Here is an 18,527-nt window from a genome sequence, read left to right as displayed (position 1 = left end):
TTAATATAGTATACATTTTAACTGACCTTTATTTGACTATGTTTGTCTTTTTGTAGGTGGCTAAAATATGCGGTGCTGCTGACCGCCGTCTAACGTTACGTTACTGTGTGTGATACATTGACTAATGTAACGTTATGTATGCAGTGGACGCAACAGATTACCGTGTTTGCAATGACGTTATAACCATAGACATCTTATAAGTAGACGCAACATTGGCTGCTGTGACGCGAGAAATTCGGCCGCCATCTTGAAGTGATGATGAGGAGTCGGCGAGCAGCCTAAACTGACAGTTGACAGGTAGAAAACGAAGATGGTGTTCAGCGTTTTCCTGCTCAAGTGAGCGGACTGTTGAAAATAGGAATCGGGAGATTACTTTTCACAAGTAAGATTTAACATTAACATACTATTGGTTGTATTTTGTGAAAATAATATTACCACAGAGTTGAGAAGGAGCAAAGATCTTCAATATTTGTATGTGAAAATCACAAAGAAATCTTCTGGGGGAGGATGACCCCCTACAGGGGTTTGGTTTACAAACTTTCAGCCCCACCTAAAACAAAATTCACCAGCCACCACTGATTATGATGCATTCTCATTTTAGGCAAAGTATAAGACAATACTTTCTTAACAGTATTATTGTAACCAGGAATAAGTCTTCAAGTAACAATATTCAAATACTAACATTGTTGGGTAAAACAGAATTTGGTTTTATTCTGAATCCAGTGAAACAGATTGGTGGTTTTAGCTGATATAAAGACTTTCAGGTGTTTATATACTGTATGTTTATGCTTAAGTATTTGGCAGACACTTTTATCCAAAGCGACATACATAAAAAATACATATAAAACAATCACTGTAAACATGATCATTTAAGGGAAGAATGTAATACAAAATATCAATACAAAGTGTCAAGACAGAATAAACTCTCTGCTGCTGCAGCAACAGAGATACAGTCTATAAGATGTATAGATATCTAATGTATTCATACATTGTTTATGTAGGATATACGCATGTTTATATAACCAAATCATATTGCTTCTCGAACTTAAAAATAGCTGACCGTTTTTTCCCCCTTCTCTGGGATTATATTCCCAGTTTTGATCTTGGACGTCTGGTCACTTATAGCATATAAGAATAAGCTATTACTGTTAAGCAAACTATGAATAATAAAACACGGCAAAACATGTGTCCTTTATCATAGATACGCGTATGACAAAAAAGCGCTTGAAAATCAGTGGTATTCAGTGAGGTAAGATTAATTAAATGCGTTGACAATTCATTGCTTCTGCCAAATGAATTGCACTGAGTGGAGCGGATCACCACTCCAAGATGGCGGCCACGCGTCTCATCAGTGCCAGTTGGCAGTAGGGCTCGATGCTGCGTACCCTTATAAGATGACTATGGTTATAACGTTAGCAGTGAGTTTACAGCCTCACTGATTTAACTACACAGCAAATAAAAATTACGTTACTTAGCCAATAAACGTTAGCTTACATTCAAAACTTACCGTTTTTTGTGCAACTTCAAATGTCTAACGAAGTTGGAAGTTGTTGCATCTCCGTCTGTAATCTTCGAACCGCATGTTTTGCATACTGCAATTCGTTTTAGGTTGACCAAGTCTTAGTTTTTATACCCGAACGAAACAAAATTTGGCATAATTTTTTCTCACTGGCGCGTTGTTTGACAGCGCTTCTTCCTGGGTTGTCCTGCAATTTGATTGGATGAATGCTGTGGGATGAAAACAACGTGGATCTAATTTGATTGGATGTTGTTCTGACAGCACAGACGCTGACAGACATACACGTACACTGAAAGATACGGAGCGCTCCTGAATAACTTTGTAATCTTTGGGTTTTGGGGAAAGTAGCAAGTCTTGTCAAGTCAAAAGGTGCAAGTCCAAGTGAAGTCACAAGTCATTGATGTTAAAGTTCAAGTCGAGTTGCAAGTCTCTTTACATTTTGTCAAGTCGAGTCTAAAGTCATCAAATTCATGACTCGAGTCTGACTCGAGTCCAAGTCATGTGACTCGAGTCCACACCTCTGGTTATGTGCCGCTTAAGACCTCACTGTTGGCTTTGTAAGTTCATGTTAGCTCTAAACTAAACACAATTGATGCTAATCCATCATACTGTTATCTTTTTTTCACAAATAAAAATCGATAAGAGAACCGATAAGAGAACCGATAAAGAATCGATAAAGAACCAAAGCATTAAATCTTATCATTTCTCATCCCTATTTACTATTTATATGAATGTCTTGTGACGCCAAATAAACATTTTATGCGGATGGCATAGTTTTGTATTGTTCTACATCATCATTAGCAAGTGCCACAGAACGTCAGCAATCTGCTTTTAATGCTCTGCCAATCTTTATCAATTAAGGCGTGTACTCAATTCTGACAACAATAAAATTGTACTTTTCAAAATCAAAGTGGATGGATGATGTCTGTCAGAATGTTACACTAAATGAGAAAGTTATTGAACAATTATCTGTAATTTTACCTGGAGGCGAACTAGTCCTTTAAACACCATATTGAGTGTCTTACAAAGAAAGTCCTGCTGAAACTAATTGTAGTTTACAGAAACACGGGATGTTTCTATTTTAGTGCTGTACTGGACAATGGTTGTACGGAATACCAATATTGGTATAGTACCGCAATACTAATGAATCATATTCAGTACTATACCGCCTCTAAAAAGGCAGTGTTTTAGCTACTTCTAAATCACTAATCCTCGCCTCCATGACGACAAATAAAGTACGTTTTTTACAAGTATCACCGCTGCAGGACGAGGAATAGCTAAACATGCTTCACTTCACACCGGCGTAAAAATGTAAACAAATCTACACCTAACATCCACTGGAATGATACCAAGTACGGGGGTGTATTGAGTCGATACTACTATGATTACATCGATATTTTTGAGCATCACAAAATCTTTTTTTGTTATTTGAAAATGTATATTGTGTTTATAAACTCAGAAAATATGTCCCTGGACACATGAGGACTCATCCAAAACTATTGTAAAGTATCAAACAACAGAAGAATAAGTGATTATTACATTTTAACAGAAGTGTAGATAGAACATGTTAAAAGAGAAAGTAAGCAGATATTAACAGTAAATGAACATTTATTAATAAAATCAATAATTACTTTTCTACCGCTTGTCCTTAATACTTTTTGACCAAATAATAGAATGGGAAATGACACAATATATTACTGCATACGTCAGCAGCTAAATTAGGAGCCTTTGTTTGCTTACTTTCTAATAAAAGACAAGTTGTTCACTATTTCATTTAAGGACAAACTTGCAATAAGAAACATATGTTTGATGTACCGTGAGATTTTTTGTTAAAATAAAGCCAATAATGCAATTTTTGTGGTCTCCTTTATTTAAAAAAGTATCGAAATACATTTTGATACCGGTACCGGTACCAAAATATTGGTATCGGGACAACACTATACTGGACTATTATGCATGCATGAAAATCTCTCCTCTTTGAAAATGCTGGATTCAGTGTATCATGCAGCATTCAGATATATAACTGACTCAGGTTTTCGTACTCACCACTGTATCTTAAATGAGAGTGTTGGTTGGCCTTCTCTGCACAATAGTAGGTTGGAACACTAATATGTTACATTTTTTAAGACCATTCTGTTTGACTTACTTATTTTTTTTACTTATATTCCCTTAGTTCCAAATGTCACCACCAGCAGTAATCACCGGTCCAAGGTCCATTTTATTTATGTTGTCCTCCATTAACCAGATGGTTAAACAAAAGACAATGTGTTGGTGTTAAATTGTTTTGGGTTAGCGTAGCAACTTTACTAGGTCCTCTTGCATTTTTCTTGTTAAAGGCAAATTTGGTTACAGCTTTTTTATCGGACCTCATTAGATGGTGCAGGCATGCATGAATACTGGGGTCAAATGTGTTAAATCAGTACAAGAATAAGAACATTTCTCTTTTCATAGCATGTCTGACCCGAGATACTAGGGTGAAAGACATATACTGTATCGACTTGATCTTTTACTGTGGAAGTCTTCCACTCAAGAAAGCCACTGTCACACAGCAGTTGAGTATATCACATAAGATATAGGTTAAATGTAACCTGACTCTTGCCAGATCCTTGTCGTTCGCTGAGCTCCACACATTGATCTGGGAGTTTTCAATAGGAGATGTATTTCAGAAGGCGTGGCTGGATAAACCACTTGTCCGTTATCTTGAATGACGTGCTACTTCAACCACTCACATCCAAATCAACCCGTGACGCTGATGAGAGGGACGCTGGGAAATCCAAAACAGAACAGCCGACATATTGGATAATGACAGAGCGAAAAGTTCTCTGTTCATCTTTTAAAGAATTAATATTCGATAGATTCGACAAAACCGTTGCAATAGCAGCGAGGGCTGCGTGCCGCCATTGTTGTTTGAATCAAACAGTCGCTTCGGTGCTACGTCACATCTATGAAATCCCGCCCGGCGATGCTGATTGGTTCATTACTTTTTGCTATCTTGAAGGAGTTTGCAATGCTTTCGAGCCCAGATCCTTGTGTGGAGCTCAGCGAACTAGAGGAAGTATTTTGACATGTACTTCGGTATCAGGGAGGTGTAGCGGATTTTATAGACTAGGCTCTGTGCAAGTTGTTTTATACCTATTATGTAAAAACAACTTTTTACCTATAGTACCTGTTTTATGTATTTGGGATCCGCATAAGTCCCAGAAATGTAGATTGAAACCATGGAGCCATGGTGGAGATATTTATAAAACTATTTTTCTTTCCTTCATACTTCCTCCAAACGAGCCGAAGTGGTGACATTTTTCCCATTGGTGACGTTCATGGATTTAATGGTAGAGATTTACCGGAAGAGCTTTTTACGAGTTCGCCATTGTAGCCCTACGATGTAGTCAATAAAGTTAAAGTTAAAGTTCCACTGATAGTCATACACACACTAGGTGTGGTGAAATGATTCTAGATCCTTCTTTTTCTTTATCCTTTTTGTTGTGGGGCAGACTGGCTCGTACATGCACATGCATCGTCCGCTGTTATCATTTCTAATACAATGTAGAGTATAGTTTTAACCTATATCTGTCAGTAGACTCCATACGGAAGCGCTAAAATCTACATTATGGCTGACGGGGAGAAGACGCAGTCTAAGTGGAGGCACGTAAATAAGACGCCCACAAAACGGCGAATCCGGAAGAGACGGTCAGAACGCGACTTGAAGACGGTCTGTAAAACAAAATCTATGTAACGTTTAGACCAAAGAATCACCATTCCATGTTATGTAGACCACAAGGAAGTGTTTTAAATGTAGAAAGAAAAATCATGATATGACCTCTTTAACGCTGCTATCATGCAGCTACATTATAGCCACTTGCACAAAAATAATGAGAACCTGACTCTCGCCAGATCCTTGTAGTTCGCTGAGCTCTACACAAGGATCTGGCGAGAGTCAGGTTAGGTTAAATGAGGTTATGGCATATTGCAGGTGTGAGCCTGTAGGTTCACTAATGTTTATTGGCACTTAAGCACTAATATTGTCTGATTATTTGAGGGCTGAAAGCTGCCTTCAGACTCCCTCATGTGGTCCAACATCCTCCATTAGCAGCAAAGTCCTCCTTACCGATTAGAATGAGATGTTTCTCAACAGTGTAATTAACCTCAATTAGCACTACCTCGGTTGATTTTTCTCATTTCACCTCCTGACTTTTGCTCTCTCCTCTCCTCTGCGGCTTCTCTGCTCTCATCAACAAGAGGGTGCACTTATAAACACTCACCTCAAAGGAGGCCAGGAAGGATATGTCCCTCTTTAACCGAGTCTCTGTCTGTTGTCCTTTGTACCCACAGGACTTTCATGTTGTGCAACATGACACATCGTAAATAACCAGCATGTTGGCCTGAGATGAGTCATATTAGAGGTAGTGCAGTAGTTTGTGCCCAAGAAAAAATACCTCAGGCGAAAGCATGCTCAATAGAATAGATCGTGTTTACAAATTCACCATTCAACATGTCCGAAAGGGAGTGGAAAGAAGCAGAGCTTATTGAATTTTACCCCTTTTCCTTATCCCATGAGTCACCAGTAGGGTACCAAATTCGGTACTTCTAAAGATTCCAACCAAATTCTATTGGTACTACTGTGTATAGATTCATGTACAATCAAACGGTGCAGTATTTCCATACCTTTGTTGCACGTGACATCAAGTCTGTTTGCAGACTCAAACCATTGGCGGGTAAACAAGCACTCAGGCAGCACTGCAGACTTTAGGTATTGTCATGCCAACAAACTTACACTTAGACTTAGACAAACTTTAATGATCCACAAGGGAAATTGTTCCACAGAGTAGCTCAGTTACAATGATGGAAAGCAAGTATGGCTGATATAGTTCAGTTCTATTTCAGTTTATTTCGAACATGTATACAATACAATGTAATGCATGAACATCCAACCTGAAGTAAGACTCCTTTTTTCAAAAGGCGCCATCTTAATAATAATTTACATTAGAGTTTCCATAGACATGCTACTGATTAGCATTACTAATTTAAATTTTGACACCTCCAAATCATTATTGAAAATTTAAACTAGATGCACGTTACAATCAAAGAGCTGGTGCGTAATCAGTACATTACTTACAGTATAAAAATGTTTTTGTTTTTTATTATGTGGTCTACACACTACTGCCATCTAATGTGTTGACATTTCATCTACATGCAAAGTCCACAATATACTAGTTGCAAATGATACTCAGAAATGTAATAACACGAAATAACAACTGGACAACACAGTTATCATAATCAGCGATTTTCGATCACAGATTTTATTATCAAACAATTTATATTTATTAACACACATACAAGTACCGGAAATTGGTACCGGTGAATACTGGTACCAATTCCCAGGTACTGATCCCAGGTACTGGGAATTGGTACCGTATCAATGAAAATGTGAAAAATACATAGCCAAAATAGTAAGAACTATAGGTTTTATAGTTAGTGAAGCAACACAAATAACAATCATTTTAATAATAACCAAAAACAATAATATGGCTCTTAAAAATTCAGAACAATATCTAATGTGTCTTCTTCCGAAAAGTATATTGTTTGTCTATTTATTAAAAAAAAAAAAGATTTCTGTGTGTGTATAAGTACTTTTTGAGCACATTCAACAATGCCATGATAAGGAATATACAGTAATTGTGATCATTTTTGGTCTTAATTTTATATATATATATATATATATATATATATATATATATATATGTATATATATGTGTGTGTGTATATATATATATGTATATATATCTATATATATGTATATATATGTATATATATATATATATATATTTATATATGTATACATATATATGTATATATGTATATATATATATATATCTATATATATGTATATATATATATATATTTATATATGTATACATATATATGTATATATGTATATATATATTTATATATGTATACACATATATGTATATATATATATATATATGTATATATATATATATATATTTATATATGTATATATATATGTATATATGTATATATGTATATATATATATATTTATATATGTATATATATATATATATTTATATATGTATATATATATATGTATATATGTATATATATGTATATGTATATATATGTATATATATATATATATATATATATATATATATATATGTATATATATATATATATATATATTCTTTTTTTCTTTTTTTTTCTTTTTTCTTTGCTCATAATTTTTCAGTAAAATCCTTTTTGTGGTATACTTGATTAATTTACATAGTTTTATTTCACAGCTCTTATATTTTCCCTATCTGACTTTTTTTTGAAGAAATCCTTCATAAACTCTCATCTGTGCCTGTGTGCTCAAGAGGCACATGCTCTTAAAGAGACAGTAACGTGCACTTCTGTCTCTAACAGAAATCAACATAAAAGAATCAATTGTTTATTTACCCATAGTTTCCCCTGTAAGCTTATACATTATACACCCAGCCATCCATCCATTTCCTACCGCTTGTCCCTTTCGGAGTCGCGGTCGGTGCTGGAGCCTATCTCAGCTGCACTCGGGCTGAAGGCTGATTAAACATAATAAACAATAGAAGGCATACATTGTTATTACATAGTGCCTTCCTAGTTATTTTTGTAAAATACCTTATTTTGTGCAAGTGGCTATAATGTAGCTGCATGATAGCAGCGTTAAAGAGGTCATATCATGATTTTTCTTTCTACATTCAAAACACTTCCTTGTGGTCTACATAACATGGAATGGTGGTTCTTTGGTCAAAACGTTACATAGATTTTGTTTTACAGACCGTCTTCAAGTCGCGCTCTGACCGTCTCTTCCGGATTCGCCGTTTTGTGGGCGTCTTATTTACGTGCCTCCACTTAGACTGCGTCTTCTCCCCATCAGCCATAATGTAGATTTTAGCGCTTCCGTATGGAGTCTACTGACAGATATAGGTTAAAACTATACTCTACATTGTATTAGAAATGATAACAGCGGACGATGCATGTGCATGTACGAGCCAGTCTGCCCCACAACAAAAAGGATAAAGAAAAAGAAGGATCTAGAATAATTTCACCACACCTACTGTGTGTATGACTATCAGTGGTACTTTAACTTTAACTTTATTGACTACATCGTAGGGCTACAATGGCGAACTCGTAAAAAGCTCTTCCGGTAAATCTCTACCATTAAATCCATGAACGTCACCAATGGGAAAAATGTCACCACTTCGGCTCGTTTGGAGGAAGTATGAAGGAAAGAAAAATAGTTTTATAAATATCTCCACCATGGCTCCATGGTTTCAATCTACATTTCTGGGACTTATGCAGATCCCAAATACATAAAACAGGTACTATAGGTAAAAAAGTTGTTTTTACATAATAGGTATAAAGCCAGTGCTGTAAATACACACACACTCACGCACGCACGCACGCACGCACGCACGCACGCACACACGCACACACACACACACACACACACACACACACACACACACACACACACACACACACACACACTCACACACACACACACACACACACACAGTAATAGTTCCCTTGCAGTTCATCATGAGAAGTCATTAGCAATATGTGTTTTCCTACATATTTACCAGTGTGTAAAGTGAGCCACATTCTCGCAATTGTCTTTGCCTGCTCCGTCGCTCTGTGTCTCTGTCTCCATCTGGACGTTATGTTTATTTCATAAGCCCAGTGTGCCCCTTGTCTTAGGATGTTGAGCGCCGACAGTACCTTACCCGTCTCTGTGCCGCGCGTCAATGGAAGGAGCTTCTTTAGAAGTGTCTCTTCTCTGACAGCCACCTTCTGCTTCTCCCTCTACTGCTCATGGTCACATTAATTCGCTCCTCAAAGCTCCTCGGTGGTTCCTCTCTCACTCAGCTGTGGAGTGGAGCAGAGAACATTCAAACACACTGGAGCTGTCAGAGCTGCTCTTTATGTCTTTGATTTGTGTCTGCTTTGTGACTTCTGGGACTTCACATAGGATAGATACTTCATCACTAGGTGAAGAGGTATCTTGTCTTTATGGCTAGGATGTGAGTGTTTTAACAGCATCTTGAAAAGTTTTACTAATAATGGGCTGAATGAGAATATAATGGCTAAGAATCGTTAATTGTGTGGTTTTTTTTTTTAGGATTGATAGCTACCAGATTACTGAAATCTTAGTTTTTTGCTCCTGAAAATAAACCTGACAGTTAGTTCCCATAAAATCAATTAGTTTTTAAGTTATCCGTAGATAACTCATTGTACTTGGAATGCCCCTTTTCCATTCCCAGACTTGAAATGTCGCCCCCTTTTGGTGTGACGTCATCTACACTAGTGGTTCTCAAACACCGGTACCGGCCGGTTTGTGACGCATTTGCTACCGGGCCGCACAGAAAATATAAATAATTTATAAACGACTGCATTTTCTTCGACATAACTTTCGCCTGTGTTGTCCCGATATCAAGATTTTGGTACCGGTACCAAAATTATTTAGATACTTTTCGATACTTTTGTAAATAAAGGGCCCCACAAAAAAATTGCATTATTGGCTTTATTTTAACAAAAAAATCTTAGGGTACATTAAACATATGTTTCTTATTGCAATTTTGTCCTTAAATAAAATAGTGAACATACTAGACAACTTGTCTTTTATTAATAAGTAGGCAAACAAAGGCTCCTAATTTAGCTGCTGACATATGCAGTAACATATTGTGTCATTTATCATTCTATTATTTTGTAAACATTTTTAAGGACAAGTGGTAGAAAATGAATTATTAATCTACTTGTTCATTAACTGTTAATATCTTCTTACTTTCTCTTGTAACATGTTCTATCTACACTTCTGTTAAAATGTAATAATCACTTATTCTTCTGTTGTTTGATACTTTACATTAGTTTTGGATGATACCACAAAGTTAGGTATCAATCCGATACCAAGTAGTTACAGGATCATACATTGGTCATATTCAAAGTCCTCATGTGTCCAGGGACATACTTCCTGAGTTTATAAACACAATATACATTTAAAAAAAACCGAAAGAAGATGTTGTGATGCCAAAAAATATTGACGTAATCATAGTAGTATCGACTAGATACTACTAGATACTCGACTAGATACTGTACTTGGTATCATTGCAGTGGATGTCAGGTGTAGGTCCACCAATGGCGTTTGTTTACATTTTGACGCCGGTGAGCTACGGTGTGTAGTGAAGCATGTTTAGCTATTCCTCGTCCTGCAGGGATGATACTTCTAAGAAACATATTTTATTTGTCGCCATGGAGGCGAGGATTAGTGATTTAGAAGTAGCTAAAACACTGCCGACTGGGGCTGGACTTTAGCTGCTAGCTACCTCGCCATGTCTTAAAGCACCTCTTCCTGAGGGCGTTAAAGTGTTCACCTTTATCGTTAGTTTTTAAGCGAAAATGCGTCCGTTCTTCCTTTTCAGTCTACACACTGTGTCTGCTTGTAAGTACTCTGTGATTGTGCACTGCGTAACATGCTCGTCTGCTCGTAAGCCAACAATGACACGACGTGACGACGACGCGGGGTGAGGGACCAGTTCTTTTCAGAGGCGGTATAGTACCGAATATGATTCATTAGTATCGCGGTACGATACTAATACCGGTATACCGTACAACCCTAGTTTGTACTGTACATATATATGTATAATAAAAGTCGCCATTTGTTATATTTGTTATATCCTTGTTACATGGGACAATGCACAATAATGGACATAAAAATGCCAGATTGTAGCCAAATGCTAATTTCCATCTGTTGATGTTACAAACCACGTTTCCATATGAGTTGGGAAATTGTGTTGGATGTAAATATAAACGGAATAAAATGATTTGCAAATCATTTTCAACCCATATTCAATTGAATGCACTACAAACACAAGATATTTGATGTTCAAACTCATAAACTTCATTTTTTTTTGCAAATAATAATTAACTTAGAATTTCATGGCTGCAACATGTGCCAAAGTAGTTGGGAAAGGGCATGTTCACCACTGTGTTACATCACCTTTTCTTTTAACAACACTCAGTAAACGTTTGGGAACTGAGGAGACACATTTTTTAAGCTTTTCAGGTGGAATTCTTTCCCATTCTTGCTTGATGTACAGCTTAAGTTGTTCAACAGTCCAGGGGTCTCCGTTGTGGTATTTTAGGCTTCATAATGCGCCACACATTTTAAATGGGAGACAGGTCAGGACTACAGGCAGGCCAGTCTAGTACCCGCACTCTTTTACTATGAAGCCACGTTGATGTAACACATGGCTTGGCATTGTCTTGCTGAAATAAGCAGGGGCGTCCATGGTAACGTTGCTTGGATGGCAACATATGTTGCTCCAAAACCTGTATGTACCTTTCAGCATTAATGGCGCCTTCACAGATGTGTAAGTTACCCATGTCTTGGGCACTAATACACCCCCATACCATCACAGATGCTGGCTTTTCAACTTTGCGCCTATAACAATCCGGATGGTTCTTTTCCTCTTTGGTCCGGAGGACACGACGTCCACAGTTTCCAAAAACAATTTGAAGTGTGGACTCGTCAGACCACAGAACATTTTTCCACTTTGTATCAGTCCATCTTAGATGAGCTCAGGCCCAGCGAAGCCGACGGCGTTTCTGGGTGTTGTTGATAAACGGTTTTTGCCTTGTTTAGGAGAGTTTTAACTTGCACTTACAGATGTAGCGACCAACTGTAGTTACTGACAGTGGGTTTCTGAAGTGTTCCTGAGCCCATGTGGTGATATCCTTTACACACTGATGTCGCTTGTTGATGCAGTACAGCTTGAGGGATCGAAGGTCACGGGCTTAGCTGCTTACGTGCAGTGATTTCTCCAGAGTCTCTGAACCCTTTGATGATATTACGGACCGTAGATGGTGAAATCCCTACATTCCTTGCAATAGCTGGTTGAGAAAGGTTTTTCTTAAACTGTTCAACAATTTGCTCACGCATTTGTTGACAAAGTGGTGACCCTCGCCCCATCCTTGTTTGTGAATGACTGAGCATTTCATGGAATCTACTTTTATACCCAATCATGGCACCCACCTGTTCCCAATTTGCCTGTTCACCTGTGGGATGTTCCAAATAAGTGTTTGATGAGCATTCCTCAACTTTATCAGTATTTATTGCCACCTTTCCCAACTTCTTTGTCACGTGTTGCTGGCAAAAATTCTAAAGTTAATGATTATTTGCAAAAAAAAAAAAAAAGTTTATCAGTTTGAACATCAAATATGTTGTCTTTGTAGCATATTCAACTGAATATGGGTTGAAAATGATTTGCAAATCATTGAATTCCGTTTATATTTACATCTAACACAATTTCCCAACTCATATGGAAACGGGGTTTGTATATACAACAAGGTCCATAAAAAGTTAAGTTAGACAGCACCGACATCAGACATAAACAGTACAATAAAATACACGTACTCAGATATAATCATACAAATTAAATAAAATGGACCCCCCAATATAACAGTAGGTTGCTGCATCCATGACATCAGCTCAGGGCAGATCAAACATTAATTCACCATAGTAGCTAAAGTCCATAAGGCAAATGGAGAAGTGCTACAGTGCTAAAGTGCAAGTGTGCTAAATTGTTGCATATAATAAGTGTGCTGAGAGAAGAAAATACACACTTCCCTCTGCCTGGTAAGTTTAATTGCTGGTATTCTTTCACATAGCTCTATTGCACAAGCAGTTAATAATAATAATAAAATACATTTTATTTCTATTGCACTTTAAATTTGAACACATTTCAAAGTTCTACAGAGTAAAAACATTATGAAAGCATTAAAACAAGACAGTAAAAAACAATATTAAGAATTAGCTGTATGCTTTTTTTTTTTTTTTAAAGGTAGATTTTTAGCCCTTTTGTATAAGCATCCACCGTCTGTGGGGCCCTGAGGTGGTCAGGAAGGGGGAGCGACAGCTTTAAAAGCTCTGTCCCCTATGGTCTTGAGCCGTGTCCTGGGTGCATGCAGACGGTGCAGTTGGCCTGACTGGGTTCTGGCTGGGGTGTGTGGTGTGAGGAGATGGTCGAGGTAAGTGGGGGCATCACCATGCAGACAGTGGTGGGTGTGCAGTGATGGGGAGCCAGTTAAGGGTGCGGAGGATGGTGTGATGTGCTCATACTTCTGCACCCTCATCAGGAACCTGGCAGCGCGGTTCTGAACATACTGGAGCTTTTGAATTCTCCTGCCAGGGAGCCCGATGAGGAGTGTGTTACAGTAATCCAACCTGGAGGAGACAAAGGCATGAACAAGCTTCTCTGCAGTTGGAAGGGAGAGGAATAGGCACAGTTTGGAGATGTTACAGAGGTGAAAGAAAGAAGTTTTGCAGATGAGGGTGACATGGTTGTTGAGGGAAAGGTGGGGGTCAAACTTTACGACAGATGAAGAGATGGAAAATTTGTGTCCAAAACATTAAACTGAGGTTATGTGGGAAGAATGGAGTTGTTGAGGAGTACCGGTTTGGATGGCTTCTGTTTTGAGCCGTTCAGCTGCAGGAAGTTTTGACCCATCCATGTGTTTATCTCCTGAGGCGAGCAACAGTGGCAGAGGGGGGGACTTTAAGGTAGAGTTGTGTGTCGTCAGCAGAGCAGTGGAAATGAATTCCATGTCTGCTGACGACACACCCAAGGGGAAGCATGTAGATGGTGAAGAGGGTTGGACCAAGTACGCAGCCCTGGGGTCCCCACAGGTCACAGTGTGGGGGTGGGATTTAGCATCCCCCAGGGCAGGGGTCGGCAACCTTTATCAGTCAAAGAGCCATTTTGACCAGTTTCACAAATTATAGAAAACTATGGGAGCCGCAAAAAATTTATGACATTTTAAATGAAATAACACTGTATACAAAGATTTTTTTTTGCTTTGTGCTATGTACAAACCAGGGGTCTCAGACACGCTGCCCACACCTTTATATGGGATTTGAAAGCTGGTGCGGCACGCGGGTTTTAGCTGAATGGCGCTTGTCAGCGTCATGCGTGCCGTGTTGGTACAGCATATAGCACCCACCATAAACAGCGTGCCTGATCAGCCTCACGTTGTATGTGGCTTTTGCTTGCTCACGTAGGTGACAGCAACGCATACTTGGTCAATAACCACACAGGTTACACTGACGGTGTCGGTATAAATTTTTTTTTAACACTCTTACTAATAATGCGCCACACTGTGAACCCACACCAAACAAGAATGACAAACACATTTCGGGAGAACATCTGCACCTTAACACAACATAAACACAACAGGACAAATACCCAGAATCCCATGCAGCCCTAACTCTTCCGGGATACATTATACACCCCCGCTACCAAACCCCGCCCACCTCAACCGACGCACAGAGAGGGAGCAGGGTTGGGGTGGGGGCGGGGTTTGGTGGTAGCAGGGGTGTATAATATAGCCCGGAAGAGTCAGGGCTGCATGGGATTCTGGGTGTTTGTTCTGTTGTGTTTATGTTGTGTTAAGGTGCAGATGTTCTCCCGAAATGTGTTTATCATTCTTGTTTGGTTTTGGTTCAAAGTGTGGCGCATTATTAGTAAGAGTGTTAAAGTTGTTTTATATGGTCACCGTCAGTGTAACCTGTGTGGCTGTTGACCAAGTATGCCTTGCTGTCACGTACGTGTGGAAGCAGAAGTTGTATATTGTATAACAAGTGTTGGGCTAGCACGCTGTTAATATAAATTGTAGAAGGCGCCAAATGTTGTACCATCATGATACGCTTTTATTATAGCTGTAAGGGTGAAAATCGGTGAATATTAATCCCGGGGGAGTTTTCTGCGAGAGAAACTGAAATCCGGAAGTCTCACGGGAAAATCGGGGGGTTCAGCAAGTAAGCTGCTGAGCCGCATCAGAGTGATCAAAGAGCCGCATGCGGCTCCGGAGCCGCGGGTTGCCGACCCCTGCCCCAGGACCATGTGTGAAGTGCTGGAGACGGTGGAGGAAGATGTTGTAGTCAATGGTGTCAAACGAAGCAGAGAGGTCGAGAAGAATGAGGAGAGATGTTGAACCGGAGTCAGAGGCCATCAGAAGATCAATAGTGACTCTGATGAGAGCTGTTTCTGAAGTGTGGGAGGGGCTGAAACTGGATTGGAATTTTTCATAAAGGTGATTTGATTTGAGATGGCTGTGAAGCTGGATGGAATCCAATTTTTCTAGAATTTTGAATGAATGGGAGATTTAAAATGGGTCGGTAATTTCACAAAGTGTTTGGGTCTAAGGTTGTTTTTTAGAGCAGGGGTTTTTATCAGAGCTGTTTTGAGGGAGTGAGGAACGTTGGCTGTTTGGTGAGAAATATTAATTATTTTTGTTATGAGAGGGGATGAAGGGAGCATGTGGATGGTTTGGATCTGCGGATGATACCTCCTGCTGTGTTGTAGAGATGAAATGGGAAAAATGTTGTGTGCTGAAAGTGGCTGGGATGTCTTGAATGGGACTATGCGTTTGTATGATAAGCTGATATTTTCAATTTTGGAGGTGAAAAATTCAAGAAACTTGTTGTAGTCATTGTCTGTATGAGTGTGTAGTATGGAGTGATCTGAGGTTTGAGAATGTGACTTGAGTTGCTTGGAGTTACCTGGGTTATTGTTGATGATTGTGGAATAATGTTCTGACCGGGACACGGAAAGGGATTTAGCCTAAGACCTTTGACGTTTCCGGTAGGCCAAGTTAGCATTAACAGATGTGTTTACGTAATTGCACTAAGCACACGTAAATGTATCTATGTATGGAATTTGGCAAAAATTATGAATACACACCTTTTAGAATGGAAAGAGAAATCCATAGAATGCGATAGAAATCCATTGGAACTAATGGCAAGTATATTTAGTTTTTTATACAACTATGCTCTTGTCCTCAGTAATGACATATCACGTATAACGCATCAGATACGTTTGCCAAAAATAAGCCCACAAGCTAGCGAAAATGAGTAAAACGCAAAAGTCCTTGGAGAGATTTTACGCAATGCGAAAAATTAAAATTGTGCGCACGTATTAATCTCAATACATTCCTTTTGTACATCCCAATCAACGTGGAATTGAGCGCACATGTTGGCCTGGCTGGGCCACTCCCTGTCCATGCCACCAATTAAATACACAGATCATTTTTAAATCAGCCATTGTACAGGAGATTTCCCGCACGCACAGACAGAAAACACGGAGACAATGAGCAAAAAGAACAAATTCACCGACAATGACTTGGAGGTGCTTGTTACTGGAGTGGAAAATGTACTCTATTCTATTAATGTTAGTGCAAGTTAGTGCAGCAGAGCATGCACCGGGGAAAAGGTGTGGTTTAGTATTTCACATTTTACGCATTGGTTTTTAACATGCCTGCATTTTGCACACAGAGACAATCAGGGGGTGTTTGAATGAAGGGGAACTGCACTTATCCTCATGAGAGACAAGAAGACAAAATTATTTTTTTTTTGCATTCCAATTTGTAATAAACTAAGTGGCTAGCAATGTAGCTAATGGGATCAATCCATTCTGCCTCTAAATAACTTTAAAATGCATTCAAAAACCGCCAACGATACTAAATGTATGCTCCGTAACCTGTATAATAACCAAGCTGTAGGGACATTGTTATTGTAAGAGCGAACACTGAGGATCTCTTTTTCTCGCATTAGCCGTCAACTAGCTTCTTCATCAGCAGCTGGATGGCTTTTGAGTTTGTAATGCACAACTGAATGCGATAGGACACCAATCTGTACTGACTGAACAACATGAACATTCATATTACAGTATCTGTTAAGTATCATCCCACATTTTATGTTTTGTTTGCACACAGTAAGCTAGACAGTGCATGCTACATGTATCATGATCAGTATTATAGTGACTCACTCGATGGACAGTTGTTCCACATTTGCAGCATCAAGTCACACCTATCGCACTCTTTCGGCTTCCGTCTGCTCCGTTTCACCTTCTTTTCATGCTCGTTTCTAGAAGCAGTAGTACCTCCTCCGTATACTCAGCTTCAAAAAGAAAAGGTTGTGAATCCTCATTTGTCCAAAAATAGTTGACTTCGTTGTCTGCTACCAAGTCTGCCATGATTTGAACACACACACGTTTGGTTTTGGAAGTAGGAACACATATTTGTTTCCAGAAGTTGGAGATGCTCTGCTATGGAAACGGAAATAAATGCGCTAAGGGTATACAGGAAGTTCCGGGTATTGCTTAAAAAGACCAAAATACGCTGCTGTATGTATCTGCCTCAAGTGGAGGGCCGGTCTGGGAAAATAATGCCTTCATTTAACCGGTCCCTGCTGCAAAAAGGGTGGGGACTCCTGATCTACATAACTGGAACCCATTTCCCGCATAGAACGTGTGGCTAAAGGAATGTAAAACTATTATTTTAACCACTTAATGACATGTTTTTGTCGCTCTGGTCCATGATTACATCAAAACAGATAGGGTTAACATTATGAGCAAAATATAAACAACAAACAATCACCATTTATGGACTTATCCCTCCCTTCCTGCTCCACATAGCCTGTGTTTCCCCTTGCTCTTTCAGCATTTCCTCAAGCATCTTGAGAAAAACATGCTGTATAGAATACTAGCACCTTACCTTCTTTTTCTCTTGCTTTTTAACCCCGTGTCTGCTCGTCTTTCTCCACAGGTTCTGACCCAGTCTTTCTCACCTCACAGGTTTTCCAGATTTTGGGAGCACATTTGGCTTGATTCTTTAACATTCTTTCCATCCAAACTCCGACCAGGACCCTTCTTCTTCAAAGTCAGAATCATTTAAATGTTCGTTGCAAATTACCCTCCTCTCGCTTGGTCTGTCTCATTTTCCGCGAGTCAATTTTGACTGGAAAGGTCCATACTTTCCTTATATTCCCAACATTTGGAAATGTATGCATGCTGAACCCTTCTTTAGTTGTATGTCTCCAACCTGCAACAATGCATCTGGCAGACATATTTGCTAATTCCTTCAAATTTTGTATAAAAGAATAAAAATAAAAATATTGGGGTGATGATGATACCAATATGA

At 38.8% G+C, this 18,527-nt stretch overlaps 1 protein-coding gene across 1 annotated transcript in view; it reads left to right on the top strand.

Annotated features, from left to right (window-relative positions):
- gse1b (Gse1 coiled-coil protein b) overlaps nucleotides 1-18,527 on the top strand; it is a 434,552-nt gene that overhangs the window by 119,567 nt on the left and 296,458 nt on the right. The window lies entirely within an intron of this gene.

This window comes from Nerophis lumbriciformis, linkage group LG06, assembly GCF_033978685.3.
Source record: "Nerophis lumbriciformis linkage group LG06, RoL_Nlum_v2.1, whole genome shotgun sequence".
NCBI classification, from domain to species: Eukaryota; Metazoa; Chordata; class Actinopteri; order Syngnathiformes; family Syngnathidae; genus Nerophis; species Nerophis lumbriciformis.
The sequence above is the reverse complement of the archived record's forward strand: the minus strand, read 5'-3'. Positions and strand labels throughout refer to the sequence as shown.